The 16300-nt window shown below is 39.4% G+C and overlaps 1 protein-coding gene and 1 non-coding gene across 7 annotated transcripts in view; one reads left to right on the forward strand and one right to left on the reverse strand.

Moving 5' to 3' along the window:
- MBNL3 (muscleblind like splicing regulator 3) overlaps positions 1–16300 on the forward strand; it is a 127213-nt gene that overhangs the window by 60347 nt on the left and 50566 nt on the right. The window lies entirely within an intron of this gene.
- LOC129535288 (U6 spliceosomal RNA) lies at positions 1323–1429 on the reverse strand. The gene has a single exon (XR_008681565.2). It is a non-coding gene; the product is annotated as a U6 spliceosomal RNA (small nuclear RNA).

The following is a 16300-nucleotide window of genomic DNA, read 5'->3' on the forward strand; positions in this document are numbered from 1 at the left end:
TGGTGGCTCAGATGGTAAAGAATTCGCCATGCAGTTCGATCCCTGGGTTGGGGAGGATTCCCTGGAGAAGGGAATGGCTACCCACTCCAGTATTCTTGCCTGGAGAATCCCATAGACAGAAGAGCCTGGCGGGCCACAGTCCATGGGATTGCAAAGAGTCAGACAGAGATGTGTGACTAACACCTGAATTCCTAAGCATTCAAATGTGATGATCCACCTAAGGCACTTGGAATAGAACCTGGCACACCGCAAGCATTCCAGACATGTCTTTTCACCAAATAAATTCCATTCTCCATTAAAGGAACCAGGGAATCCTCGGAATAATGACTGATGCTGGACTGAGGCAGGAAAAATATGAGTCTGTGACATCTTGTGCTTCCAGAAAGTAAGGAAGTGCTTAGGAAAGGAAGGGGCCTGATAGCAGGACATTGGAGCCAACCTGAAGAAGCACCCAGCAAGCAAAGTGTCAAGCTCATGGAAGACAAGGAAAGACAGAGAAACTGTCAGGGATTGGAGATTAAATAAACATGACAAATAAATACAATGTGGGATCCTGCATTGGATCCTGGAGCAGAGAAAGCACATTAGAGGGAAAATTGGTGAAATTCAAATAAGGTCTCTAGTTTACTTAATAGAATTACAGTAAAGTTAATTTCCTGGTTTTGATAACTATGGTATGTATGATGGATGTATAAGTCATTCACATTTTAGGAATCTGAGTTAACGGTCTCCAGGGGCACTCTGTACAACTTTTGAAATTTCTCTGTAAATCTAAAATTATTTCAAAGTTAAATGTTTTAAAAAGAACTTTCTTAGTCTTGCACATGCACCTTCTGTTTTTTGGTTCTCAGAAATACAGTGAAGTATTAGTTTTTCTGCTTTTCTTTCTTCTTCTTTTAAACCTTCGGTGTGATAATGAGAAAGCTCTGAAATCCGTGCAGTGGCTGATCCTGAAACTCACCTCAACTAGCTAGATGAGTCGGATAATTGAAATAGTTAACGAGAGCACTCAAACCCATAACAGCGCTTCACAAACCTAGCAAATCAAAAAGTGTGAACGTAGAATATTCAGTTAAGATTGTTACAATTTACAGATAGGAAACCAAAGATCTAGTGAGGGGGAGAGTCCCTTGCCCAGGGTCACATAAGCAGTAATCAAAAGAACCTGAAAACTGCAATGTTCTTCCAGTCATTTCAGTCTTTTTTCCCATGGAGAAGAAGGAGATAAGAGAAAACATCATTTAGGATTATTGTGTTTTGTTTCTGTTTTTGACCTTTGCAGCATTCATTTAATTCTGAGGGGAAACAGAAACATACTGCTCAAAAATATGGAACGCTTCACAAATTTTCATGTCACCCTTGTGCGGGAGCCGTGCTAATCGTCTCTGTATCTTTCCAATTTTAGACTATGTGCTGTCAAAGCAAGCATTGGGCTATTGTTTTACTAAACCAAAAGCATCCAGCGCTTATGGTCAGACTGTCCCATGTGACACTGGGATGCCCTGCTTTCGATGATGTGTGGTTCTCCTTTCCTTTTTGTTACTTTAGAAAGGGGGAAAGTCATCTTTCCCTTTCCTAATATCTCCCTCATTGTTGTTTCACAATATTGTGTTTAGATGAAGACTTTAAAGTTCTTTTATTTATTTCTTTGACAATCATTTTGGCTGTTAATTTTGAAAACAAGAAGGAAGAGGGGCCAGGGTGTTTTATTTTTAGAGCAAGTTATCTAACTTCGTGATACTGTGCTTTTTTTAATCACTGAGAGTCAGAGCACTGAGCTGTCTCTACTCCCTTGTCCATCCTTCTCTCCAAACTCTGCACCACTAAGTTAGCTAGCCAGAATCGGGGATTGTAATGGGCTGTGGATCATGTATAGCTTCACTGCAAGAAACTCTTTGATGTCTGATGCCGTTATAGATATACTCATTAGTACAAAGTCCTGGCCAGCTAGGGAGGTACCTGTCACAGATCAGCTGAAAATATTGCAGTAGCAGGTCAGCCTTGTTATGGGTCAAATACAGTTTTGTAAAGGAACACAGAATCTAGTCCAGTGAATTTAAAATGTTGTTTTATGGAAGCATAGCTCAAGATCATTTCTCACTACCCCTTGCAGCCAAGACTGCAGTTGGCTGCATAGTAAGAAAGGAGTTGTGATATAGCCAGGGAGGTATTTTTCAACCACAATTTGTTACCATTAAGATGGACCTTTTGTCACAGGAACCCCATTTAGTATGAGAGATCTGAAGTTTGAGCACTGTCTACTGTATGTCAACTCGTGTGTGGAAGAAGCTCTCTGTATGTTAGGGACATAGATGTCTGATTTTACTTTATCATTTAATACTTCTCTCATGTCACATAGCTGTATAATTATTACAAATACTTTTTCTCTACTTCACGTTTTTGTGAAATGTGGACACAAGATACTTTTGTGCATCTGGAAATAGCAATTAGTTCTTCTAGGAACATGACTTTTCTCATATAACATCATTTACTCACTGCTGTTTTTGCCCTTACAGATTAGTTTTCTGATTGTAACATCCCCAAGGTTGCCTTGTTTTCCTCTGTCTCAGCCTGCCACTTGACTTTTGACCTACAGGGTTATATATTCCAGAGGAATTTTAGCTGTCTGTTCTTTCCTCATTAACTCTAAATAATCTTTTCATTTATTTCTGTATTTCCTCCACTGTATAATAAGTCTTTGGTTTCTTAAATTTATGTATTGTGTTCCTGTTACTGTCTAATCCAGATTTGCAGCCCTGCTTAGGTTTCAGTGTTTTTATTACTGTGCATTCAGTTATCACCACAGGGTCCAGTTTTACTGCTAGACGTAATAAGAACTTTAACTCATGCTTTTTCCTATCTTTCTTGATACTGTTTTCTTAAAAGTCAGTAAACAGTTCCATTTTTTCTACAACCTTTTATTTTGTAAATAATCTCCACCATTTAGATTAACCATGTTGTTTAGAGTTCAAGTAAATTATTTTTCCAATATTATTCATGATGAATTTGTATAATATGGCTTAGTGTTGTTTAGTTGCTAAGTCATGTCCACCTCTTTTGCAACCCTATAGACTGTAGCTCGCCAGGCTCCTCTGTCTGTGGAATTCTTCAAACAAGAATACTGGAGTGGATTACTGTTCCCTTCTCCAGGGAGTCTTCCTGACCTAGGGATCGAACCCGGCTCTCATGCATTGCAGGCAGATTCTTTACTGTCTGAGCCACCAGGGCTTAGTGTCATGCCTAATCTGTTTTGTGAAGTAGATGCAACAATAGGATCTGTCAATTTTTGCAGCTGTTACTGGTTCATAAGCATGTCAATATATGCTTTCAGTTGGATTTTTTTCTATTGTAAGTGGACATTTTATTGTAGTTGAAACTCAAATTTTTATTTACACAGTGGGAATTGGTAGAAAAGAGATATTAGCCTTTTGTTCCTGCCCATGTTCTTGTGGGTACACAGTAGACAGTGAAGGCAGTTTCCACACTGAAGACCATCCAGTGGCTTGAAAACATAGAGTCCACAGTGATATAACGAGTTTCCTGAACTAAGACACAACCTGTGTGTTAGCCATGATTTGCCTGCTAACTAGTTAAAACTAAGGTTCTGGTTTCTGTCTTTAGCATGCAGAAATGCAAACAGAAAACCTTTTTTTTCTGTGACTTTAAACTTCACTCATCTTTTATATGTGTCTGGGTACACTGAGGAGGCAGCATTGTAGTATCGATCATCTCTTATTCCATTCCAAATACATTTTGGAGATTATATTTTTAAGATGACACTGTTTTAAGATCACATTGTCATACAGTTAAAATTTTTGTTCATCCTATTTATGAAAAAAAAATAGTAACCCTGAAGTAACCATTTGAGAAGTTTGAATATTTAAAAACTCTATGTGTTTTGAAAACATTTGCTAAATACCTATCCCAGAAGTTGTTTATCTGTTGTTAATGTTTATACTTATCACATGCTTTGGTAAACGAACTTAAATCTTTTACCAACATTTGTAAAAACATAATCTCGAGAGGTTTTTTTTTTTTGGCAATTTCCTGGTTACTTCACTTTTTCTCTTAGCCAGAAAAGCATTCTATACAGACACAAATTCAATTTTAACTTCCAAGCAACTGAAAAAAAAACTTATTTTTATTCTGCCAGCACTCCAACAAAGAAAAGATTTTTCCAGCTTTATTGAGATGTAATTGACCTATAACATTAGTAAACATCAGTATGACCTATATTATAACATATAGGTCATATGTATGACCTAACATATATCATCATATGTTTATGACCTATAACATCATAAAACATGATGATCTATACAACTATATATTGGGAAATGATTACCACAGTATGCTTAGTTAACACCTCTGTCACCTCATATAATTACTCTTTTTGTAGAACATTTCAAGACTTCTTAGCAACTATCAAGTATATAATACAGTTTTATTCACTGTGGGCTTCCCTGGTGGCTCAGATGGTAAAGAATCTGCCTGCAATTCAAGAGACCTGGGTTCGATCCCTGGGTTGGGAAGATCTCCTCAGGAGGAAATGGCAACTCACTCCAGTATTTTTGCCTAGAGAATCCTGTGGTCAGAGGAACCTGGCCAATGGGGTCACAAAAGAGTCAGACATGACTGAGCGACTAACACTCTCTCTATTCACTATAGTCATGATGCTGTACATTATATCCACAGAACATATTCATCTTATAACTGGAAGTTTGTACCCTTAGATCATATCTCCATATTTTCCTTACTCCCCTGTCCCTGGTAACCTCCATTCTACTCTATTTCTATGGGTTTGGCTTTTTTCAGATTACTCATGTCAATGAAATGATACAGTATTTGTCTTTCTGTGTCTAGTTGTCAAGGTACATGCATGTTGCTAAAAAAGGATTTCCTTCTTTATCATGGCTGAATAATATTCCATTGTATATGGTTTGGAATATTGTCTTGTCTTTCAAAGATGCCTTACAGGTAGTCTTCATAAATACCTCTTTCTTCAGTGAACCACAGATGTAACCATGGAAAAGTTTGATGTGAAGCTTGGTGTCAGCAATGGAATAAACATAGAAAATGCTGCCTTGTAATAACAGCTCTAAAAAGGGCTCCTTGAGCCCTTGAGCAAGTGTGGCCTTGAGCAAGTCATGAGAATCCTACTACCTCTGTTTCTCTTCATACAAGAGCATGGAGCAGCACTCAATTTGTAGGATTATTGATTATGGTTTACTACAAGGATTTTAAATGTTAGGGATCATTTGATGCTGAAAGTCCTGTAAAATCCATTAAGAGTTCTATATACACCCAATTCTTCAAAGAAATTATTCATTAAGCACTATTTATTAGAGTCGGACACGACTGAACTAACTAACTACTTGTTAGACAAGGACTGCACCGAAAACAAAGTTGTGGAAGATATGGTCCCTGCCTGACCTCCTAGTAGGAAGCTGCTTGTGTTATGTGCCATAAGCCAGGTACAAACTAATCATGAAAAGAATCCAAGAGGGGAGGCGGGGGGCTGGAATTACACCCAGCTGTGGTGGTTAAAGAAATAGTCATGAAAGTGGTACCATGTGAGATATTCTTGGAAGGAGGGATAGGAAGAGATTCCAGGCAGAAAGGCTGACCTCAGCAAAGACAGAGGAAAAACTGTAGCATGGATTTGGGGAGTTGAGTGTTAAGTCAACCTCTGAAGCGTAGATCTTATGTTGGTAGAGGAGTAGCCTTAAAGGAAGTAAGGAGTTTGAACTTGATTTTGTAGCTCTGAGGAATCTGACCATTTTTAAGTAGTGAAATGGCATCATCAGCCTATGTAAGATGAGTGGATAGAGCCAAAGAGACTGGCGACAGGGGAACCGCTTAGAAAACTCCTATTGAAGCTTAGAAAGCTTCATATTGATGGAATGAAATGATAAGAACTTGAATTAGGGGAAAGAAAAGCCACTGATGGTCAAGTCAACATGGTTAAGTAAGAGGAGGTTGAAATTTTACTTCTGCCTACTGCTGTGGTGTTCACCTCAATATCCAATTTCATCACATCTGAAGTGAAGATATCTCAGACTTTTTTGGGGGGTTTCACATTAGATGATGTCATTTACTACCACAGCTTTTGTGCCTAGCACACATAGTACATATTAGGAGTTTGAAAAGTGTTCATTGAATGAAACATTCCCCACTTTGTTGCATCAGTTTGACAGAGGAAGAATCAATATGGACTCCCCTGCAAGGTGCTAAGTCATTTCTCCACGTGTGTTTATACTTCTACTCCCAGTTCAGTTTTTACCCGAATATGAATGAAAATTGTGTACACCCATGTGTCAACATTCCTTACTCAGCCACATTTTAACCTAGATTTGATGGCCTACAGATGGCTGATTTTTGTGAATTTCTGTCCCTTCAGTTCAGTTCAGTCGCTCAGTCGTGTCCGACTCTCCGCGACCCCATGAATCACAGCACGCCAGGCCTCCCTGTCCCTCACCAACTCCCGGAGTACACTCAAACTCATGTCTACAGAGTCGGTGATGCCATCCAGCCATCTCATTCTTGGTCGTCCCCTTCTCCTCCCGCCCCCAACCTTTCCCAGCATCAGTGTCTTTTCCAGTGAGTCAACTCGTCGCATGAGGTGGCCAAAGTATTGCAGTTTCAGCTTCAGCATCAGTCCCTCCAATGAACATCCAGGATTGATCTCCTTTAGAATGGACTGGTTGGATCTCCTTGCAGTATAAGGGACTCTCAAAAGTCTTCTCCAACACCACAGTTCAAAAGCATCAATTCTTCGGCGCTCAGCTTTCTTCACAGTCCAACTCTCACATCCATACATGACCACGGGAAAAACCATTGCCTTGACTAGACAGACCTTGGTTGGCAAAGTAATGTCTCTGCTTTTTAATATACTATCAAGGTTGGTCTTAACTTTCCTTCCAGGGAGCAAGCGTCTTTTAATTTCATGGCTGCAATCAGCATCTGCAGTGATTTTGGAGCCCAAAAAAATAAAGTCTGACACTGTTTCCACTGTTTTTCCATCTATTTCCCGTGAAGTGATAGGACCAGATGCCATGATCTTTGTTTTCTGAATGTTGAGCTTCAAGCCAACCTTTTCACTCTCCTCTTTCACTTTAATCAAGAGGCTTTTGAGTTCCTCTTCACTTTCTGCCATAAGGGTAGTGTCATCTGCATATCTGAGGTTACTGATATTTCTCCCAGCAATCTTGATTCCAGCTTGTGCTTCTTCCAGCCCAGTGTTCCTCATGATGTACTCTGCATATAAGTTAAATAAGCAAGGTGACAATATACAACCTTGACGTACACCTTTTCCTATTTGGAACCAGTCTGTTGTTCCATGTCCAGTTCTAACTGTTGCTTCCTGACCTGCATACAGGTTTCTCAAGAGGCAGGTCAGGTGGTCTGGGATTCCCATCTCTTTCAGAATGTTCCACAGTTTATTGTGATCGACACAGTCAAAGGCTTTGGCATAGTCAATGAAGCAGAAATAGATGTTTTTCTGGAACTCTCTTGCTTTCTCCATGATCCAGCGGATGTTGGCAATTTGATCTCTGGTGCCTCTACCTTTTCTAAAACCTGCTTGAACATCTGGGAGTTCACGGTTTACATACTGCTGAAGTCTGGCTTTGAGAATTTTGAGCATGACTTTACTAGCGTGTGAGATGAGTGCAATTGTGCGGTAGTTTGAGCATTCTTTGGCATTGCCTTTCTTTGGGATTGGAATGAAGACTGATCTTTTAGCATTATAGAAATGTTCCTTGGCCAGGCACTTTGGATGCTCTCCAAACATTGCATTTTGAGTGTTTTTACCCCTATGTGGGTTTTTTAAAAAATTGCTGAGTAGCCACTGTAACATATTGGGTTTCCCTGGTGGCTCAGATGGTAAAGAATCTCCCTGTAGTGCAGGAGACCTGGGTTCAATCCCTGGGTCAGGAAGATCCCCTGGAGAAGGAAATGGCAACCCACTCCAGTATTCTTGCCTGGAGAATCACTATGGACAGAGGAGCCTGGCGGGTTATAGTTCATGGGGTTGCAAAGAGTTGGACACGGTTGAGCAACTAAGCACTGTAACATATTAATATCTTAAAGTAATTAGTGTGATAAGCTAGTAACATTCAAGCATAATTTTTTGCCTTTAAGTGTTTGAAATTTAATTTCACAGCAAATGGCTACCTTGCAAGTAAAGGTATTCTTGGAAGCACAATTAGCGCTAATAAGGTCATTCTGAGTCAAGTACAAGGTCAAAATCTGCAGAAAAGTGTTTTGTGTAAAAGGTAACTGCCTATTCCAATAAAACTATATATTTCAAGTTTAATCAGTAAAGACTGTTCTGAATGTACAGTGATCTTTTGAAAGTCCAAAGAGTTTGAGCATGGAAAGGCAAAGAAAAATTCTTAGAGAGCCCATGCACTGACATTCTAAAGTAAATGTACCAAGCAATCTACTTTTTCAAAGAAATGGGGAAATAATAAGAAATGTGAAAGTAATTTCAAGATGGAATTTTAAAAAGAGATTTCTAGGCTTATGAGCTGTACCTTGATATTTGTACAGTCAGTTCAATCTCTTGTACCATCTCCATCTCCATTTCACATAGTGATTTCAGTTTTTCAGGACAGACATCCTAAGGCCTTGGGTGAATCAAGACATGATTCAGGGTTAGGCAACTGACTCTAGTTCAAAAATAAGAAAAGTACTTGGGACATTTTTAGAAAAATGTTTCAACAAAGAAGAAAACTTAAGATGGTTTTAAGTATTTAGCAGCGTTCAGCTGATGTCATTAATAGTTTATAATAATGTAACTCGCATATTTGAATAAGCGACTGACAGCTAAGATGAAGCCAAGACTCTTGCACTCTTCCCAACTTCTAAAGATGTCACTCTAGTGGCACATGACATTTACTCCATCTCTGAAATATTCATGATAAAATTTAATCATCACATTTCACTATTCCTCCCTCAAATTGCCTATTCTCCCACTGGAGAAAGACATAAGAAAAAAAAATTACTTCCTAGCCATGGAAAAAAGAGAAAAAGAAATTTGGAGACATCTATCTATCGCTTCCCTGGTGGCTCAGACGGTAAAGTGTCTGCCTGCAATGCTTGAGACCCAAGTTTGATCCCTGGGTCGGGAAGATACCCTGGAGAAGGAAATGGCAACCCACTCCAGTACTCGGCCTGGGAAATTTCCATGGACTGAGGAGCCTGGTAGGCTCCTCATGGGGGTCACAAAGAGTTGGACACGACTGAGCGACTTCACTTTCTTCTTTTCTTTCATCTATTGAGAGAGGCTTTTCATTCTGAAATAATTCAGCTCCAATAATAATGTATTTGAAACAAAACCAGAATGAAAGTGTAATGAATAAAATAACATGCTAATGAAAGAGGGGATGATAGAGAAACTGAGACTCCCCCAGAGAAAGAATTATTTGTGCCATTTTTATCACAGATTATAAACTCCATTATCAACTCCTTGGCTTTCCTTGAAGCAAAAATGAAGGACTGTGATTAATTATGGCTCAGAGACATCTCGTTCCCCCCATCAGATTTCTCCTCCTCCTCAGTAGCATCTCTAGACACCTATTTTAGCCACCTTTGATTTCTACTCCACTGTCTTCCTTTGATTTCTATCCCATACTGTCAAGTGCTAGAGCCCCTCTCAGCAACAGTCCCCAGGCCCCTACAATTGCAGGAGAGATAAGATATTTAAACTCCTTGTAGGCAGGTTCCCTGCCTTACTCTTTGTGTCTTCCATAGTATCCAGCAGTCTTTTTACAGAGAGGTGCTTATTAACCAGTGTACTTTCTTTAATCGAGCAATAAGAACAATGCAGTTCAATACAGTTTGCTCTTTACAGTATTTATCAGAAAGCTCAGAGCTACACTTAGGGCCCAGCTGAAGCGATTAACCTTATCTAGCTATTTGAAGTTTTTGATGTAATTGCTACCACCTTCCCCGTTATATCACTCTGATTCTTTAGGCCCCTGATAATGGTGTTTTTGGAAATGTGTCCTTCTTATAAGTTATTTCCAAACCTTTTTGGGAGAATGTAGTTGTATAACTAGTGAGAGAGCAAGGGAAGAGGTTAATTCTATTTCCGAATTTCTTATTTGCAGCTTATTAAGCTGTTTGTTTTTTATTTTTGACATGTCAATGTATTACAAGCATTCAGTCAGTTCAGTTCAGTCAGAGAGTTCAGTCACTCAGTCGTGTCCGACTCTCTGCAACCCCATGAATCACAGCACGCCAGGCCTCCCTGTCCATCACCAACTCCCGGAGTTCACTCAAACTCATGTCCATAGAGTCGGTGATGCCATCCAGCCATCTCATTCTCTGTCATCCCCGTCTCCTCCCACCCCCAACCTTTCCCAGCATCAGAGTGTTTTCCAGTGAGTCAACTGGTTGCATGAGGTGGCCAAAGTATTGGAGTTTCAGCTTTAGCATCGGTCCTTCCAATGAACACCCAGGATCGATCTCCTTTAGAATGGACTGGTTGGATCTCCTTGCAGTCCAAGGGACTCTCAAGAGTCTTCTCCAACACCACAGTTCAAAAGCATCAATTCTTCGGCGATCAGCTTTCTTCACAGTCCAACTCTCACATCCATACATGACCACAGGGAAAACCATAGCCTTGACTAGACGGACCTTGGTTGGCAAAGTAATGTCTCTGCTTATCAAGGTTGGTCATAACTTTCCTTCCAAGGAGTAAGCGTCGTTTAATTTCATGGCTGCAATCAGCATCTGCAGTGATTTTGGAGCCCAAAAAAATAAAGTCTGACACTGTTTTTCCATCTATTTCCCATGAAGTGATGGGACCAGATGCCATGATCTTTGTTTTCTGAATGTTGAGCTACAAGCCAACCTTTTCACTCTCCTCTTTCACTTTCATCAAGAGGCTTTTGAGTTCCTCTTCACTTTCTGCCATAAGGGTGGTGTCATCTGCATATCTGAGGTTATTGATATTTCTCCCAGCAATCCTGATTCCAGCTTGTGCTTCTTCCAGCCCAGCGTTCCTGTCATCTGCGTATCTGAGGTTATTGATATTTCTCCCAGCAATCCTAATTCCAGCTTGTGCTTCTTCCAGCCCAGCGTTCCTGGGCTGATGTACTCTGCATAGAAGTTAAATAAGCAAGGTGACAACATACAGCCTTGACGTACTCCTTTTCCTATTTGGAACCAGTCTATTGTTCCATGTACAGTTCTGACTGTTGCTTCCTGACCCGCGTACAGGTTTCTCAAGAGGCAGGTCAGGTGGTCTGGGATTCCCATCTCTTTCAGAATGTTCCACAGTTTATTGTTATCCACTCAGTCAAAGGCTTTGGCATAGTCAATGAAGCAGAAATAGATGTTTTTCTGGAACTCTCTTGCTTTCTCCATGATCCAGCGGATTTTGGCAATTTGATCTCTGGTGCCTCTGCCTTTTCTAAAACCTGCTTGAACATCTGGGAGTTCACGGTTCACATATTGCTGAAGCCTGGCTTGGAGAATTTTGAGCATGACTTTACTAGCGTGTGAGATGAGTGCAATTGTGTGGTAGTTTGAGCATTCTTTGGCATTGCCTTTCTTTGGGATTGGAATGAAGACTGACCTTTTCCAGTCCTGTGGCCACTGCTGAGTTTTCCAAATTTGCTGGCATATTGAGTGCATATTACAAGCATTACGGTACTGCAACTGGGGGCTTCAGTTTAAATAAGCTGCCAGTGGTACTCGGAAGTAAACTGCATGCTGCTGAGACTACTCTTAATCAGAAGGGAAAGAATAGCGAATACTTGGAACTCCTTAGCAAAATATTTATTTTCTTCACAATGAAAAGAAGAACGTGTCCTATGGGATGTCCTGTTTCCTTACTGCATCACTGCAGGGTACAACCGATGAACTTTGGTGCTTGCTTTGAGGTTTGGGAGTCTATCAATACTTCACCTTTTGGTTATCCATGTTGAAATGCTGTGGTCAACATTGGGTTGTTTGCTTGTTTGATGTGAAAAGTATTTCCTTCTTTTGAGCTTACCTTTTTTTTTCCAAATACCTTTTCTGGGAGTGAGGAGAGGTAGTGCTTTGAGATGAGTGTGGTTTCTGCAGTGTAGTAAAGGTATTAATTTATTGGAGACCCAAGGAGAATTTACTAGAAAATCTTCTATCTGCTTAAATTTGGGTACCTAGCAAACATTTCAAAAGCACACCCTGGGGAGATTTGTAGAGCAAATGTAGGCAACGTAGTACAGAGCTCTTCTATACTTATCTCCATAGCTAATTGCACTACGTTTGTAAACAGAAAATGAATGTGTTAGTAGTACAATATAATTTTGAGAGGTCCAATCCTTGTTTTTGCATGACCTGGACTGGCCTTCTTTTATGCGACTGCTAACATCATTACTGAGGTCAGAGATGTGGAATTAAGATATCAAAAGCCCTTTGATATGACCTTTTAGAAACTGGATTATCCACGACATAAGAAAATGCTCAGTAAATGGCTCAGTCTATTGTTGGAAAAGACAGCTGTGTTCCCAGTGTTGGGAGAGTGTTGTTGGCTGACTGGCAGCACCAGCTTCACCTGGGAACTTGGTAGAAATGTAAATTCTTGGGCCCCACCCGGAACTGCTGAATCACAAACTTTGAAGGTGAATCTGACAGTCTGTTTTAAAAGGCCCTCCTTTAGACATTGATATATACATACACACACACACCCACACACACATATATACACACACACATCAATTATGGTTTTCTCTGCATATATACCCATGGATGGAGGAGCTTGGTGTGGGCTGCAGTCCGTGGGGTCTATTCTTTCCTGAGGGTCAGGGTATGTGTTAGGCTGAAAAATGGTCCTTGAAGATGTTCACACCCTACTCTCGGGAACTTGTGAATGTTACCTGGAATGGCAAAGGAACTCTGCAGAGGTGATCAGGGTAAAGATCTTGAGATGGGGAGTTTATCCTGGATTGTCCAGGTGGGCCTTGAGATGTCACCACAGGGGTTTTATGAGAGGGAGGCAGAAGGAGTCAGAATCAGACAGAAGGTATGTGACCCCAGAAGGAAAGGGATAGAAAGAAGGGAATGTGAACATACTATGCTTTTTTGCTGCCTTTGAAGACGGAAACAAGGAGCCACAAGCCAAAGGATGTATGAGGCCTCTGGAAGCTGGAATGGTCAAGGAAACAGATTCTCTCCTGAGTCTCCAAAAAGAATGCAGTGTTGTGGACTCATTTTAGACAGCTAACTTCCATAACTATAAGATAATAAATTTGGGTTGTTTTAAGCCACTAAAAAAAAATAAATAAATAAAAGGCCCTCCTGAACACTCAAATTTGAGGACCACTGGTTTAGAGAAACCAGTGGCTCGGTTGGTAAAGAATCTGCCTGCAATGCTGGAGACCTGGATTAGATCCCTGGGTTAGGAACATCCCCTGGAGAAGGAAATGACAACCTACTCCAGTATTCTTACCTGGAGAATTCCATGGACAGAGGAGCTGAGCAGGCTACAGTCCATGGGATTGAAAAGAGTAGGACACGACTGTGTGACTAGCTTTCACTGTCTAACAATCCAGGAGAGTATCAACTAAGAATAATGTATCTCAGTTTCAGAATTCTCAGCACTTATTATTCCTTCAATGCTTTTTCTTTTTTTCCACTTTTTTTCAAATGGCCTCATCCTTGGCTTATTGTTTATATTCAGATCTGGTGGAAAGAAAATGACATATGTTCTGGAAGACATAAATCTTTGGGAAAGTTATATTATTCTCCCCAGGGAGCACCACAATGCTTATTAGCTGAGATAAGACATACTGCATGAGACGTACTGCACGAAAGAGCAGTTTACTTTTGTTGCTGTTCAGTCGCTCAGTTGTGTCTGACTCTGTTACACTCAGGATTTCTCAAAAAATATTTCACCACAGAACCCTCTTTTTGTGGAGCACATGGAAACTTTCCGTGGAACATCTCATCACAGGTAGTTGGGCAAGAATAACATTGGTATGTAATGTATGAAGCCAAAAAGAAAAAGATTCTTTTAATCATTTGTCTATTGTAACCCTTTGGAAGGATTAGTGATTTTTTTTATACTCCAAAAACTCTAATGTAAGTGTTGCTAGCTGCCACAAGTGGACTTTCAAAATTTTATAAGCATCAAATGTGGGGACAGAAAGGGTCTAGATATGTGTATGGTATGTATAATATGCACTTGTATATAATGTTGTTCTTTATAATATAAATATATACAATATAGTATTCAGTATAATGAGAATATTCAATAAATGAATAAATATGTTCAAATGTGTTTCACATTTATGTGAGTTGCTCTTGGCTTCTAAGCAGTTGGCCTATTGAGAAGAAAAACAAGAAAAATGAAAAACTAGTTCAAATATTTAGAAACAGTTTTATAATGAGGTTCATTTTTATTATTTTACCAACTTAGATGAATCATATTCAAAATCCCTTTGTGATAATTAATTACGTGTTAGTATTTTAAGCACCATTAATATCTTTTATAGCCTATTATCTGTTTTGCTTTATGCTCCTAACTTTCTAGGAAAAAATGACTTGCCTGATTTCTTTTTATTATTTTAATGTGTTATAAATAAGATATAGATGGCCCCAATGGCTCAGTGGTAAAGAATCTGCCTGCAGTGCAGGAGCCACGGAAGACATGGGTTCAATCCCTGGGTCGGGAAGATCCCCTGGAGGAGGAAATGGCAACACACTCCAGTATTTTTGCCTGGAGAATCCCCATGGACAGAGGAGCCTTGTGGACGACAGTTCATGGGGTCGCCAAGAGTTGGACACTTCTGAAGCGACTTAGCACAGCATAAATAAAATATAAGAGCTGTTTTGGCAAAAATAAAATATAAAAAGTACCAACCATAATTTTATTTTATTTTATTTTTTACAGTTAAAAGTATTTTTATTAAAAAAGCACAAATGCAAAGAAATGAACAGAGGAAAATTTATGCGTCGAACCTGGACTGGTCACTTATGATAATATACATGCTACAATTCCATTCTCCCCAATCATTCCACCTTCACCCTCTTCCACAGAGTCCCAAAGACTGTTCTAAATGCCTATGTCTCTTTTGCAGTCTCTTATACAGGGTTCAGGTTACCATTTTTCTAATGGTAAAATAAAAGAAAAAAAAAAAGTACCAACCAAAAAAAATGACACTCCAAACTTTTTCATATGATAGAAATTACTTTGAATGTTTTATTCACTATAATTCTATAGTGAATTTGTGTTATGTGAGATCTTAAAGTAAGAAACTTGTAATAGTAGAAAAGTGCCTCTTGACTAGATAAACTTGTCTCCTAAGTAGGCACTGGCTTATTGCCAGTTGTAAAGGGAGCAATAATTCCTTTCTCTTTTCAGTTATTTCCAAGGATAAGATTAAAGCCTGGATCTGCTTCTTTACCCTCTGCTCTTTCACCTACCATTACCAGTGAGCTGGGGGACAGCAACTGTATAACAGTCTCCAGTTCTAAGAAGAGAAATGTCCTTGGTTTTTTAACACTATATAAATTTCCTCCCTAAGCACATGATAAGTTGTATTACAAAATCAAAGTTTCCTCATATAATGATGGATTATCTTTTGTGGGGAAATAAAATGGTAAAACAGTTTGTAATCTATCAAATTTGAAAAAATTCACAGCAACAATTTTAGCTCTGTTGTAATGAACTAATGAAGAAAATAAATATAATTTTTTTTTTTTTTACTGATTTGACATCCAAAGCATACTAAGCTTCACTTTTTCCCTTTGTCCTTTCAAAGTAGTTATGAAGTGTGTAGGAGCAGGAATTATTCCTAGAAAAACTAATTACAAAGCCACAGTCATCAAGACAGTATGGTACTGGCATAAAGACAGAAATATAGATCAATGGAACAAAATAGAAAGCCCAGAGATAAACCCACGCTCCTATGGACACCTTATCTTCGACAAAGGAGGCAAGAATATAAAATGGAGAAAAGACAGTCTCTTTAACAAGTGGTGCTGGGAAAACTGGTCAGCCACTTGTAAAAGAATGAAACTAGAACACTTCCTAACACCATACACCAAAATAAACTCAAAATGGATTAAAGATTTAAATGTAAGACCAGAAACTATAAAACTCCTAGAGGAGAACGTAGGCAAAACACTCTCCGACATAAATCACAGCAGGATCCTCCAAGACCCACCTCCCAGAATATTGGAAATAAAAGCAAAAATAAACAAATGGGACCTAATTAAAATCAAAAGCTTCTGCACAGCAAAGGAAACTCTAAGCAAGGTGAGAAGACAACCTTCAGAATGGGAGGCAATAATAGCAAATGAA

The sequence above is a fragment of the Moschus berezovskii genome, chromosome X, assembly GCF_049115385.1.
Source record: "Moschus berezovskii isolate FMDL1 chromosome X, NW_MosBer_1.0, whole genome shotgun sequence".
In the NCBI taxonomy this organism is placed as follows: domain Eukaryota; kingdom Metazoa; phylum Chordata; class Mammalia; order Artiodactyla; family Moschidae; genus Moschus; species Moschus berezovskii.